This window comes from Triticum dicoccoides, chromosome 4A (assembly GCF_002162155.2).
Source record: "Triticum dicoccoides isolate Atlit2015 ecotype Zavitan chromosome 4A, WEW_v2.0, whole genome shotgun sequence".
Taxonomy (NCBI): Eukaryota; Viridiplantae; Streptophyta; class Magnoliopsida; order Poales; family Poaceae; genus Triticum; species Triticum dicoccoides.
In genome coordinates this window covers 671,246,285-671,259,531 of record NC_041386.1, presented here as the reverse complement: position 1 = coordinate 671,259,531, position 13,247 = coordinate 671,246,285, and the positions used below count along the sequence as shown (strand labels likewise).

The window sequence follows — 13,247 nt, the reverse complement described above, 5'->3', positions numbered from 1 at the left end:
GAGAATATCATTACACCTAATGCCTGCATGTAATGATCTACAAATTGTAGGAGAAATTGTGTGTGTGTGTGTATACAAACATACATAACGTGTACAGTATGTAGTATCGTAAAAATATATTTGAAATAAAAAATAATTAAATAGAAAATACAAAATTAAAAGGAAAAATAAACCCCTAAATCTTTTAATCCTGGTTGGTTACACCAACCGGGACTAAAGGCCCCCAACCCCCCCGGCACGGACTCGTGCCACGTGGTGGGCCTTTGGTCCCGGGTCGTGGCGAACCGGCATTAAGGAGGGGAGGGGGCCTTTAGTCCCCACCCTCTTTAGTGCCGGTTGGTGAACCGGGACTAAAGCCCGATTCTGCACTAGTGTACGCCCCCTTTATTGGTTTGTCGTGGCATGACTTTTTTTTAACACGCGACCAGTTTGTGGGATAACGTTACTGGTTAGACACAAGTTAGCTGTGGCATGTGACTCCTATGCACGCCGTAGGTACTTATACTAGTGGTGGCGTGCTTCTTCTGGCACGCAACCACTAACATTTTCAGATGTAAGAGTATTGGTAGCCTCCTTGTTCCTCAAATAATTTCACTTCTCTGTCCACAAAAATCTTGTCCCTAGCTAGCTCCTCGCAATTTTGATCTTCCCCTAGCAGCCATGTGGCCGGTAAAGGACCAACTGGAGCTTGTAGAATCAACATGAGCCCCCTGTGCGAGCCCACATTGGCCGAGAGTGTCGAAATATTGGGGATCCTCCATCTTCAACTATTTAATTTTGTCGAGTACTTAGAGCAAAAAATTAGAATGTAAATAAAAAATCTACCCAAAAATAAACTATATATAAAACATAAATAACATCTAAAATAAATAAATATATCAAAATATCAAAAGTAAAAATTTAAAACAAAAATAAACGGAACCTAAACAAAAATGAATTAAATTAAAATAAAATAAAATGTAAATAGAAAATTACCACAAAAGCTAGAATAAATAAACTATATATATTAAAAATATAAATATAAATAAACTGTATAAAAATAAATTAACTAAACTATATATAAAATGTCAATAAAATAGAAAATAAATAAAATGTAAATAAAGTAAGTAAAATGTAAATAAAAATAATATTGGTAAAAATAAACTATATATAAACATAATAAAAAGAACTATATTTAAAAAATATAAAAATAGGGCCCCTTTTCAACTTAAATATCCCATGCTTTATCATCTAGATTATAGCATGTATCATAAACGTTGAACATAAAAGTTGGTGGTTCATGTACAGGCTCACTCAAATTAATATCATCCCCATCTTGAGTTTTCATGCGCACTTGCAATATTGTCGCCCTCAACCAAGTTTTCATTCCCACTCGCAGCATTCTCAACCCCATCTAAGTTTGCATTGGGTTATTCTTTAACAATGTCAATGGTTAAATTCAACTAGTTAACATTTCTAGCACTAGTATTTGATTCTTGGTGTGGAGTTTAGTGAAATTGATGATTTTTTATGTTGTGAAAGGTTTTCCGGTACATTACAAACATGTATCGGTTTGGCTATGTACATGTGGGCCACATGTTGCAATGGTTTTGGGCATCACAGTTTGCAGTGGATGCTGCAAAGTTGTTCTCCCATTGTTACAAACCTTGCCTTCTACGTTGGATATGTTGTGGTTGCTTTCTTTCGTTGTACGATTTGTTTCAAGCAATGGTGGTCTGTTGCATACATAAAAGATCATGTATGTATAAAAATGTTGCAAGGCGGATGGATGAGCAAAACCATCGCTGATTGGACCCAGCAGAAACTAAGATTTCTACAATGAAATTACACACCTACTGCAGATGCCGTTGGTGCCCATGATTTGTTGCAAGATAGGTAGTTATGTAGCAGTGTTCCTAATTTGCTACATCTAGCGATTGACATTAATTGACTAATTAGTTAATTAGTCACACACACACACACTTTTCTTGTGACTAATTCCCTTGATAGGGCATTGAGTGCACAACGCTAGTGAGTGATGCACAGTGGGCATGGACATATAAACTGCAGCTGCCCCGCTCGGCCCAAGCCCCTCTACGCATGGTTTGTTTGGTTTGAACTAATGATAATTGACGTGGGGTGCTTCTCACACGCACACACGCACGCACACACACACGCACACGCGCACACACACACGCACGCACGAAAAAACATGCATGTAGAAACCGTCAACCGCACATTTTTATGAAGCAAATTATGAGCCCCAATTATTTGCCTCCAGGCTCCAGCTATGGCTATGGCTCCACAAAATCAGATGGAGGACTTCACTCAGGCTGTTCCTTTCTACATTTATGTACCGTAGGTTACACCGTGTGTGAGAGTGTGTGAGAGGGAGAGGATGACGTTTTGGCTCCGTGTGTGTTATATTTGTGAAATTGTTTATGCAAAATATAACACTTGGTGCTTCCTCAGTGAAAATACAAAGTTGAGTGTCATTAAAATGTAAAAATTGCAAACAAACAATCAAAGGACAAGAACTGTATATGTAATGTTTTTGTATTTTTTTTTCTACGTTCATGAAAGCATTTCTGGCATGCTGGAACATATGTTCCCAGGAGTCAAATTGGAAATCCAAAACATTGCTATGGTCGCTTGGTGTGTGAGTATCTCAGTATCTTTCAAGCAGTTAAGATCCTACACTCTGGCGGTCTGGCCGGTGGTTGGCTTATTTAAGCCGGCCGGCCTCTCCTCCTCTACTTCCCGCACTGCATCTTCAGCCGGCAAGCACACTATAGCCACCTACCCACATCTTTCAGTTTCTATGTGTCTCGTGCTTGCATAGTGCCAAGTAAGAGATGGCCGCCGAGCCTCGGCAGCAGCCGCAGGAGGAGGAGGGGACGGTGAAGGAGCAGGACGCCGGCGACGGTGCCGACGCGGAGCCCGTCCACAACCACCGCGGATGGAAGGCCATGCCGTACGTCATAGGTGATTGCCACCTTTGTTTGTTTCCTCTGCATGAATATGGCATATGGCACACCTTCTCTCCCTCTGCTCAACTCAGTAGCTTAGCAATCTGCATGGCTTGATCTCTGCCGGATTGCTCTTATTTTGGAGTTGTTGTTAGTTGTACTTGATCGATCTTAGCAAGCTCTATGCCTGCCTACCTGCCGATCGATCTGATGAGCCGACCGAAAAACAGACAGTGATGGATCGAGTGCGTATCAATATCAATTGAGGTTATGGATCCAACTCAATCACTGATTGGGTGACCAGTGGGGCTTGTATTCCCTAATTTCAACCACCAAGCACAAACTCATGGGAGTCCTAGGATTGCTTCTTTGCCTTTTTGTTGTTGAGAAAACCCTCTTTTTCTCAAGCAGAGAGCCTTCTCTGTTTTCTCTCGAGCAACATTTTCTTTTCGCAGAATTGAAGAAAAGGTTTAGTTTCTTAACGTTGCTGGATAATTCATAATTGACCGTGCATTGCAACGGATGCACAAATTCTTTTTGTATGCAATTAAAATAAATTACTTGTCATTTTATTGTCAACTTGATTACGTACCAAAAATAAAATTTAACTAATAATTGTTGGTACTTATTGGCTTAGCAAAGAAAGCATGATTTTATTTGCTAAGCCAATGAGACATGGGGCTGCTGAGAGCTGGTTTCAAGAAAAGAAGAGGAAAAATCGACAAAAACCGTAAACGAGGGTGGGGTGGGAGGATGGACGAAAGAAACAAATGGAACCTTACTTATTTCTAGGTAGGAGAGAAAAAAAGACCAGTGGAAAAATCGACAAAGCCGAAAATGAAGGTGGGGTGGGGAGGGAGGACGAAAGAACCAACGAAACCTTACTTATTTTTTGGGTAGGAAAGACAAAAAAAACCAACGAAAAAATCGACAAAACCAGAAACGAAGGTGGGTTGGGGAGAGATGACGAAAAAAATGCATTAACATGTTAGGCTCACACGGTGATGTTTGGTTATGAGCTTCTGTTTTCTGTAGTAATATTGTAGACTCAAGCAGGAATTGTTTATATTTGTCTGCTGGAGATTTATTGGTAATTGTTTAAATGCTTTATATCATTAATAATTCTTATGCCGGACACATTTGGGAAGTTTTCATAAGCTAATTAGAGTAGAAGCAAGTCTTAGAGCAAAGCAAACCCTTCATGCTCAGAGTCCACAAAATATAGTGACAAATGTTTGATGCAACTTGGACAAACTTTGGCAAATGGCAACTAACTTCTAATAAAAAAAGTAATCAATTAAGTTTTATTTAATTTTGAAAGTAACTAGCTTGTGATGAGATTCATGGATTACCTAGCTACACAAACGGTGATTGTGATCATGTAATTTTGTAATAAAAAAATGAAATGGACTCTTTGTTGCAGGGAACGAGACATTTGAGAAGCTTGGCACGATCGGGACGTTGTCCAACATGCTGGTGTACCTGACAACGGTGTATCACATGCAGAGCGTCAATGCCGCAACCCTCCTCAACATCTTCTCTGGCACGAGCAACCTCGCCACCGTCCTCGGCGCCTTCGTCAGCGACACCTACCTAGGCCGCTACACCACCATTGCCATCTCGATCGTCACCTCCTTCCTCGGCATGCTCCTGCTCACCCTCACCGCCGCCCTCCCCTCCCTCCACCACCCCACCTGCAACGCATCCAAAGGACAACAATGCTAGGGCCCATCTGCCTCCCATTTCGCCGCTCTCCTAGCGTCCTTCTTCTTCTTGGTCGTCGGTGCCAGCGGCGTTCGGCCCTGCAGCCTGGCCTTTGGGGCAGACCAGTTTGACCCGCGAACTGCCGACGGACGTCGCGGCATCGCCAGCTTCTTCAACTGGTACTACTTTACTTTCACCATAGCCATCATGCTCTCTGCCACCGTCATCATCTACCTCCAGAGCAACGTCAACTGGGCGCTGGGGCTCGCCGTTCCCGCTGTGCTCATGGGCATCTCATGTGTCGTCTTCTTCATGGGCACCCGTCTCTATGTTCGTGTCCGGACCGAGGGCAGCCCCTTGACTAGTTTTGCGCAGGTACTCGTAGCCGCCACCCGCAAGCGCCACCTCCAGCGAGCTCGTAGCACCGCCGAGCTATTCGACCCTCCACACCAGAGCAAGCTTGTCTCCAAGCTGACATACACTGACCAGTTCACGTGCCTCGACAAGGCGGACATGAGGACCCCTGAGGACGCGCTCCACTCTGATAAGAAGACATCCGCGAACCCATGGCGGTTGTGCACGGTGCAGCAAGTGGAGGAGGTGAAGTGCCTAGCCCGCATCATCCCGGTGTGGTCATCGGGCATTGTCTACTTCGTGGTGCTCACCCAGCTTGGCACCTACGTCAGGCTCCAGGCAACACAGACCGACCGCCGGATCAGTAGCGCCAGCAGCTTCCAGATCCCGCAGGGCTCCTTCATCATCTTCTCGATGCTCTCCCTCACGCTGTGGATACCCGTGTACGACCGGCTGGTGGTGCCGGTGCTCCGCCGCTTCACCAAGCGCGAGGGCGGCATCACCCTGCTCCAGCGCATCGGCGTCGCCCTGGCGCTCTTCGTCGCGACGATGCTGGTGTCGGCGGCCGTGGAGCACCGGCGGCGGCGGCGGACCGCCATGATGTCGTGCTTCTGGCTGGTGCTGTAGCTGCTGCTGGTGGGCTTGTCCGAGGCGTTCGGCGGCATCGGGCAGCTCGAGTTCTTCTACCGGCAGTTCCCGGAGAACATGCGGAGCGTAGCAGGGGCGATCTATTGCCTGGGGTTCGCCTTGGCGAGCTATGCGAGCGGAGTCATGGTGACAGTGGTGCACCGGGCGACGAGGGGGCGGGCCAGGGGAGAGTCGACCTGTTCTATCTCGTCACCGCCGCCATCGCGGCCGTCAACCTCGTATATCTCATTGTCTGCGCGCGCTGGTACAGGTCCAAGGAGTCTGACGACGACGACGGTTCACACGCCAACGCCGATGGCGTCGAGCTCGTCGACGGCAGCCCGAAGAAATCCGCGAGTGCGGCGTCGGTTTAGCCTAGCTAGTTCGGCCGTGATGCATGGATTGGTAGATTATATATAAGGGTGTGGTAAGGGTGTGGCTAGGTCTCAGTCATGTAATATATAAGAAAGAAAAAGAAAAATCTGAAGAAAAAAATTGTACAAATCTCCATGCAAGATCTAGGGGATATAGGATCGACTGAGGCATAAAAACTGATTATATAATGGACATGTATGTATGTATTGTACACGATGATAGTAGAATGATGCACCAGGCATTCAAGGAATGGCAAGAGCATAGCATCGCAAACACAGAGAGGCAGCTCCAACATTAATATTTACCATCGCTTGCATGTGTCAGTGTCACGACTCACGACGGATCAGCTAGCGCTAGCTGCAGTGCAGGTGCAGCAGCGCGACATGGCTGCCGAGTCTTTCCTATATGAATACATTGACCCGCCGAGTCTTCGGCGTGTCATCGTTCACAACCATGCAAAGCCAAATCATTGTCCAAAAAAGAAAATCTAATGGAGTGCATAAGAGATGAGAAAAATCTAATGGAGTGCAAAACTTCGTGGAGATTTGACATCGTAGGATCTCGGGACAGAAAAAAGAAAATCATGGCTCCAAATCGATTTTTTTAACCTTACTTATAACCTATTTTTATTTTGAGGCAAATACACTAGGAGTCTTAGAACTTGCGTGCGGCGGTCAGTTTAATGCACAAACTTATAAAATACGTGTTTCTAATCCATAAACTTGCATGAAGGTGCAAATACGGTCACATTTTACGTATGCGAACGTATCTACTGCCTACTTGGTAGGCCAGCATGGCAAGAGCCCGCTGTCAGCCACTGTAATAGTTCTTGCATGGTAGATTTGCAGAAAAGCCCACGCCTTTTTTATTCATACATGGGCCACTCAAATAAAATAAATAAAATAAGGGCTGAGGTGGGTTTCGAACCATACACGTTTGTATCGCACGACTATAGTATATATTTTGTCAACAGGGACCAAAAATTAAAGAAGAAATCAAACCCGAAAAATGGGATCCCCACAATTCAAACCTGTGAAATTGTGGTCGCCCATAACTAAGCTAACCACCAGGCTACAATGGTGCAGGATGCTATAATTATATAAACACTGTTTATGTTGTTATGTCTTTTGTTCAATGTAAGAAATACAAAAAAACTTAGATTCTAGTGTTGTGACCTTCCAAAAATGTCCATGTGTTACAAAAAAGGTACGTTAAATCTTAGATAATATTTCAACATTGTAAAATAGATATTTATTTAATTAAAAACATACATTGCATTTAAAATGTTCATGCACTTCAGAAAATGTTCATGACATTTAAATTTTTTAATACAATGTAAAAAAATGTACACGTAGTTGAAAATATTTTGTATCATCCAAAACTATTTAAGATGTATTTGAAATAGGTTAAAAAATTGTATTTGAAAAAATGTTAATTATATGCTTAGAAATAATAAACAAATATATAAATGTCTTTAGATGTATACCTGAAAGAGATAATGTGTATGAAAAAAATCGACATCAAAACATATAATTGAATAAATGTTAATAATGTATTTGAAAATTGTATAAAAATATTTCTGTTGCATAAAAAATGTAAAATATGTATGTAAAAGTATATATCAAAACAATTATTTAAAAATATATTAATTACATATTTGAAAATGCTAAACATATATAAAGAATAATGTTTAGTACGGTACCATGCATTTGTTTTTTGCGGGGATGTACCATGCATGTAGCTAGCTATGCATATATGGCTATATAGTACCCCCTCCGTCCCTTTATATAAGACGTTGACAGAGAGAGTAGTACGTATTACAATATTTAAATATTATGCAACTTAAAAAAGTTTAAATATTATTTAAAATGTCGCTTACCTTTTTTATAACGCATGAACTTTTTCGGTCACAAACACTAGAATATAAGTAGTATTTCTTACATCGAACAAAAGAGATGACAAGATATAAAATGTTTAGCTCTTTGGAACATTCTTTTTTTGAGTAGCGTCCAGGACTCCACGAGGTCACAGGTTCGAATTCCAATTCTTTAATTTTTCCAGTCCGTGTTTATAGAATATAAATGGTAGTCGTACTATTCAATCACGCTGTCCACGCAAGACTATTAGCGGCAGGTCATGTGTACGAAACCACCACCTTTTCTCTATCTTTTTTACTTTATGTGAAGGGCCCAGTACACGAGTACAAAAAATTCAAAGGTTTTTTTGCAAATTTACCATATGAGAACTGTTACAGTGGCTGACACCGGGCCCTAGCGATGTTGGCGTGCCATGCAGGTTATAGATACGTTCGCGTATGTAAAATGTGACCGTATTTGCATGTTCATGCAAGTTAGCGGACACCGGGCCCTAGCGATGTTGGCGTGCCATGCAGGTTATAGATACGTTTGCGTATGTAAAATGTGACCATATTTGCACGTTCATGCAAGTTAGCGGACCAGAAACACGTATTTTGTAAGTTTGTGCACCAAACTGACCGTCACACACAAGTTCTAAGACTTCTAATGTATTTACCTCTTTTATTTTTTGTCCAGCTCCTCCGATGGCCAATCGCCATGAAATTCCGCACGCGCTTAGAAAACATGTTCATCTTTTATGTACACAAAAAAAAATCAGGTTTTTTATACATAAACCTATGGGTACTCGGTCAGGGCCAAAGGAGAAGAGGGGATTCATCACTAGCTGCTTCAAGAAGGACTCTCGCTTGCTATTCAGAGAAGTGACCTCCCTATTGTGATTGAGATGGATTCGATGGTGGCAGTCTCTATGATTCAAGATCGTGAAATTGATAGATATGTATATTCCCCGCTTGTGATGGAAATTAGACATCTTAAAGGTCTTCAACATACTTAAATAAGGTTAGCGACAACTTGGCTAGTTTTGCTAGAGTAGAGAGAAGGACAATGACTTGGGTTGGATCAGGTCCCCCGGAAGCAGTAGAAGTAGCTCTTGCAGATTGTATGAACACTACCTTTAAATAATACAAGTTTTGTTTCGCAAAAAAAAACCAAAAAAAAAAAACCGTGGGTGCCCTAGATCTGGAGGTGCTGATCCCGCCCCTACTGCTCTCTTTTAGCCGTTGTGGTGGTAGAATGAGTTAGCGGGTATTGGTACTAACCTTTAAGGAGAAACATAATAAATAAAAACTTGGACACTACTTTGTACTCCCTCCGTCCGGAAATACTTGTCGGGGGAATGGACGTATCTAGACGTATTTTAGTGTTAGATACATCCATCTTTAGTCATTTCTACGACAAGTATTTCCGGACGGAGGGAGTACTTTTTTAATATGTACCCCCTCCGTTCCAAAATATTTGTCTTTCTAGGCATTTCAAATGGATACAACATATAGATGTATGTAGATATATTTTAGAGTGTAGATTCATTCATTTTGCTTCGTATGTAGTCACTTGTTGAAATTTTTAGAAAGACAAATATTTGGAAACGGAGGGAGTATAAGAAAGAAATATATAATACTACAATTTTCACAATAATACAATTTATACACATGTTATATACTACTTGCGTGTATACATTTTACACTCACCCAAAGTCCCAAAAATACACATAAAAACAGAGTAAAAATAGAAAAGCAAAAAAAGACATACAAACAGAAGAATGGGGAGGCGATAGAAGGAAACACGAAATGTGCTTCAGCCCAATAAGGAAACGACTGACCCACCATAGTGGTCAGCCAAAAATTTCAGCCCAAAGCATGACAACACACACAACAGAAAAAAAAACAAGGAGCGCGAATCTTGAGACAGAGATAAATGGTTCAAAAACCGACTGATCGAAATACATTTTTCAGCTGGTTGACATATAGCTAAAGTGCGTTTGCTCTGTGACTTGTGTAAATCCGATGATGTGTTTCAATTCTAAAACATGAAACGTTTGTAAAGATTTGATGGTACAACTAATAATGTAATTAAAGAAAAGGAGTGAATGTTCAAAACAAACAAGTCCTACAGTATTTCAGAAAGTAAATGCATTTGTTCCATAGTAAATACTTCAACTTCCACACGGAAATGGCTGTGCCTTTTTATTTTCAGGTGCGATCAGTGGCAACTCTCTGTGGTACGAACGACCGGTGGCATGTAACTTGCAGCCGGCATCCTTGAGGGGAGGGGAGGCAGGGGCGCCTCAAACCGCAGCACGTTGAGAGAGCCTGCCTGATAGACGGTCTCAGCTTCAGATCGAGCTGCGCACACCAAAGCCCGACGATCAACACGCACTCCATCTCTCGGGCGTCGAATTCTCCTCCCAGCCGTGTGTCGGCGGCGTCCAGAATCTTCCCTCTTCCATACGAGCTCCAGACCCACTGAGCCAGGTGGACCGCATCTTCATCATCATCATCTTCTTCTTCTTGCTGAACCACCACCACGGGCCGTCTGCCGCAGGCGATCTCCAGGAGGACAACACCGAAGTTGTAAACATCTGACTCGGTGTTGGCCCTGCCAGTGATCATGCATTCTGGATCCATGTATCCCATTGTGCCGGCGTGCGCCGTGGTGAGCGAACCTCGGCCGTGTTCGACCAGCCTGGCGAGACCGAAGTCGCCGAGCTTGGTGTTGAAGGATGCATCCAGCATGACATTGCTTGGCTTGATGTCCCTATGCAGGACGCACTGCTCCCACTCCTGATGTAGGTAGAGAAGCGCGGATCCTAACCCGAGCACAATCTCATGCCTGAAGATAGAAACATATACAACATTTGATACTCCCTTCTTTTTTTATTTACCCCATGTATTAGCTTTGGTCAAAGTCAAGTTTTATACACTTTGACAAAATTTATAGACAAAAATATTAACATATACAATAACAAATTAATACCATTAGATTCATTATTCAATGTACTTTCACGTCATATAGATTTGTTACGGTAAATATTTATATTGTTTACTATAAATTTGGTCAAACTTTATAAAGTTTGATTTTAGTCAACTCTAATATGCAGAGTAAATAAAAACAGAGTGAGTAGTAATATGCAAAGTGAGGTGCTTCTTCTCTGGTGGGCGTACCTAACCGACCATGGAAGAATGGCATTATTGGCAGCGTAGAGATGCCTGTCGAGGCTGCTGTTGGGCATCAAATCGTAGACGAGGAGCAACTCACGGCCTCCATGGCACCAGCCGATAAGCTGCACGAGGTTCTTGTGGCGAAGCCGGCTTATGACCCTCACCTCAGAGGCATACTCCTTCCTCCCCTGCTTGGAGCCCTTGGAGACTCTTTTGATGGCCACGTGAATGTCCAGTTCCTTGAGGAATCCTTTGTACACCGAGCCGAAGCCCCCTTGTCCGAGCTTCTTATCGTCGGAAAAGTTGTCAGTGGCCATGGCCAAGTCGCTGTAGCAAAACCGCTTGGGTACGGTTCCTTTCTTGAAGTCTTCTTCCATGCTCTGATTGTCATCAAAGAAGCTGGCCTCTGGTAGCCCTTGCTCCGTTGCTCGGTGATGGTTTTTCGCCCGGTTTCGCCGTAGGAGGAGACAGATCAAAGTGACGAAAACGAGCAAAAACAACATAGAACCTATAGAGATGCCGATCAGAAGCCTGGTTCTGTTCCGAGGAGGCGAAGATTCTATGAAAGAGTTCCAAGCAGAATGACACTGGATTAGCATGCGTCTCGCTGGTTCAATTCAAACATGCGCAACATGTGACTAGACTAACACGGAAGTGAACACTAACCTCCATGAGGCAACAACGGCTTTGTTAAGTTCTAGTGCCCGCACCCGTAGTTTTCACCATACTCAACTTTGAGCATGTCACAGTACATCATGTAGTAACGGGCCCGGTCCTTGGCCGGCGGGGTCACGTAGCCCTTGCCGCATTCCGCCGAGCCGTTGAAGATGTTGATGGTCATGCCGTAGCCGGGGAGCATCCCCGCGTTGACATCTTGGGCAGAAGGCGTCCAGCCATCGGTCATCACGGCGTGACATGATGGTTTGGGCGCCTGAGGCGTCATCCACCACCAGATTGCCGTCTTGAACGCTACGGGGTTCGTGGACACCAGGTCCGGGTTGTCTATGAGATCCAGCCCCAACGCCTCCCTAGCTTGTCGGTAGTTGAAGTCGCTGTGACAATGAACGGTGTAATTGCTAGGATTGCTAAATCTCAATCGACTGAGAGTCAATTATGTTCGTGATATCTTACATGAAAATACATGCAAATTTTCTTTTTTATTTTGTCTATCTTCTTTTTATATTTGTGTTACTTGACTGAGACTTGTTTATGTCTCAATCTAGCCACACCTACTTACTAATATGAAACTCACACTAGATTCATGTCCAAAAAGGAATAGATAAACGATATGATGTACAGTTCGTGTCATACTATTAAAATATATGTATATAATAAAGCGGGGCAAAAGCCTGTTTCATGTTTCTTACTAGGTCAGCTGTACTGGGCCTCGTCCGTAGTAGCGCGTGATCACTGGATTTTGCTCTTTCACAAAGCAGTAACCTGAGGTCATAGCCTGATAGCATGTCATACCGTGGATTCTCTCGCGACAGAAAAAAAAAGGTTACATCCCTCGATCCATATTAATTGTTGCTGAGTTAGTCCAATTTTAATACAACGTTGTACTAACTCAAAGACAATTGAAATAGATCGGAGGGAGTAGTGAAAGCATAAGCGTCATCTCGCATCATACCAACGGTTTCGTGGGAGGTCTGCCCGAAGAAGGCGGCGAGCTCCCGTCTGCGGGTCTTGTTGTCGCCGGTGTTGCCGAAGGCAGGGAAGTTGCTCGCGGCCTTGACGAACGCGTCGTAGGTGTAGAACGCGCCGCCCTCGCAGCTTCCTTTGCTGCGGTTGCTCAGCATGGCATCGAACTTCTCCCGGGTGATGATCAACGGAACGCCGGCCTGCTGCTGCCTGCTGGCCCCGGCGAGCAGCGCGGCGCAGCCGGCGAAAGCGAGGAGCCCGAAGACCCTCATGTTTGCGCGTGACGCCTGAGCTGAGCGAGAACGGTGTGGTATGACTTGACTTGGGAGTGCAGAGCCATCGCCCATGGTTTTATCGCAATGCAAGGCCGTGACATGATACGGCGACGGAAATTCCATTTACCTGGGCGTACAGGTGACATGCATGCCTTGCGGCCGGAATCCAAATTTAAACATTACGAAAAAATCTGAAGAAAATCATGCATGTTCACCATACATATTAAGATAACCCCTAAAAAATTCAGATCAAAATTCGAAACATATATCAAAAAACAAAAAAGAGAA

General features: G+C 43.6%; 2 pseudogenes; one reads left to right on the top strand and one right to left on the bottom strand.

The window, feature by feature from the left end:
• The first annotated feature begins 2,269 nt into the window (after positions 1–2,269).
• On the top strand, positions 2,270–6,007 carry LOC119284041 (annotated as a pseudogene).
• A 4,077-nt stretch (positions 6,008–10,084) lies between these two features.
• On the bottom strand, positions 10,085–12,956 carry LOC119284040 (annotated as a pseudogene).
• Between the last annotated feature and the right edge of the window lie 291 nt (positions 12,957–13,247).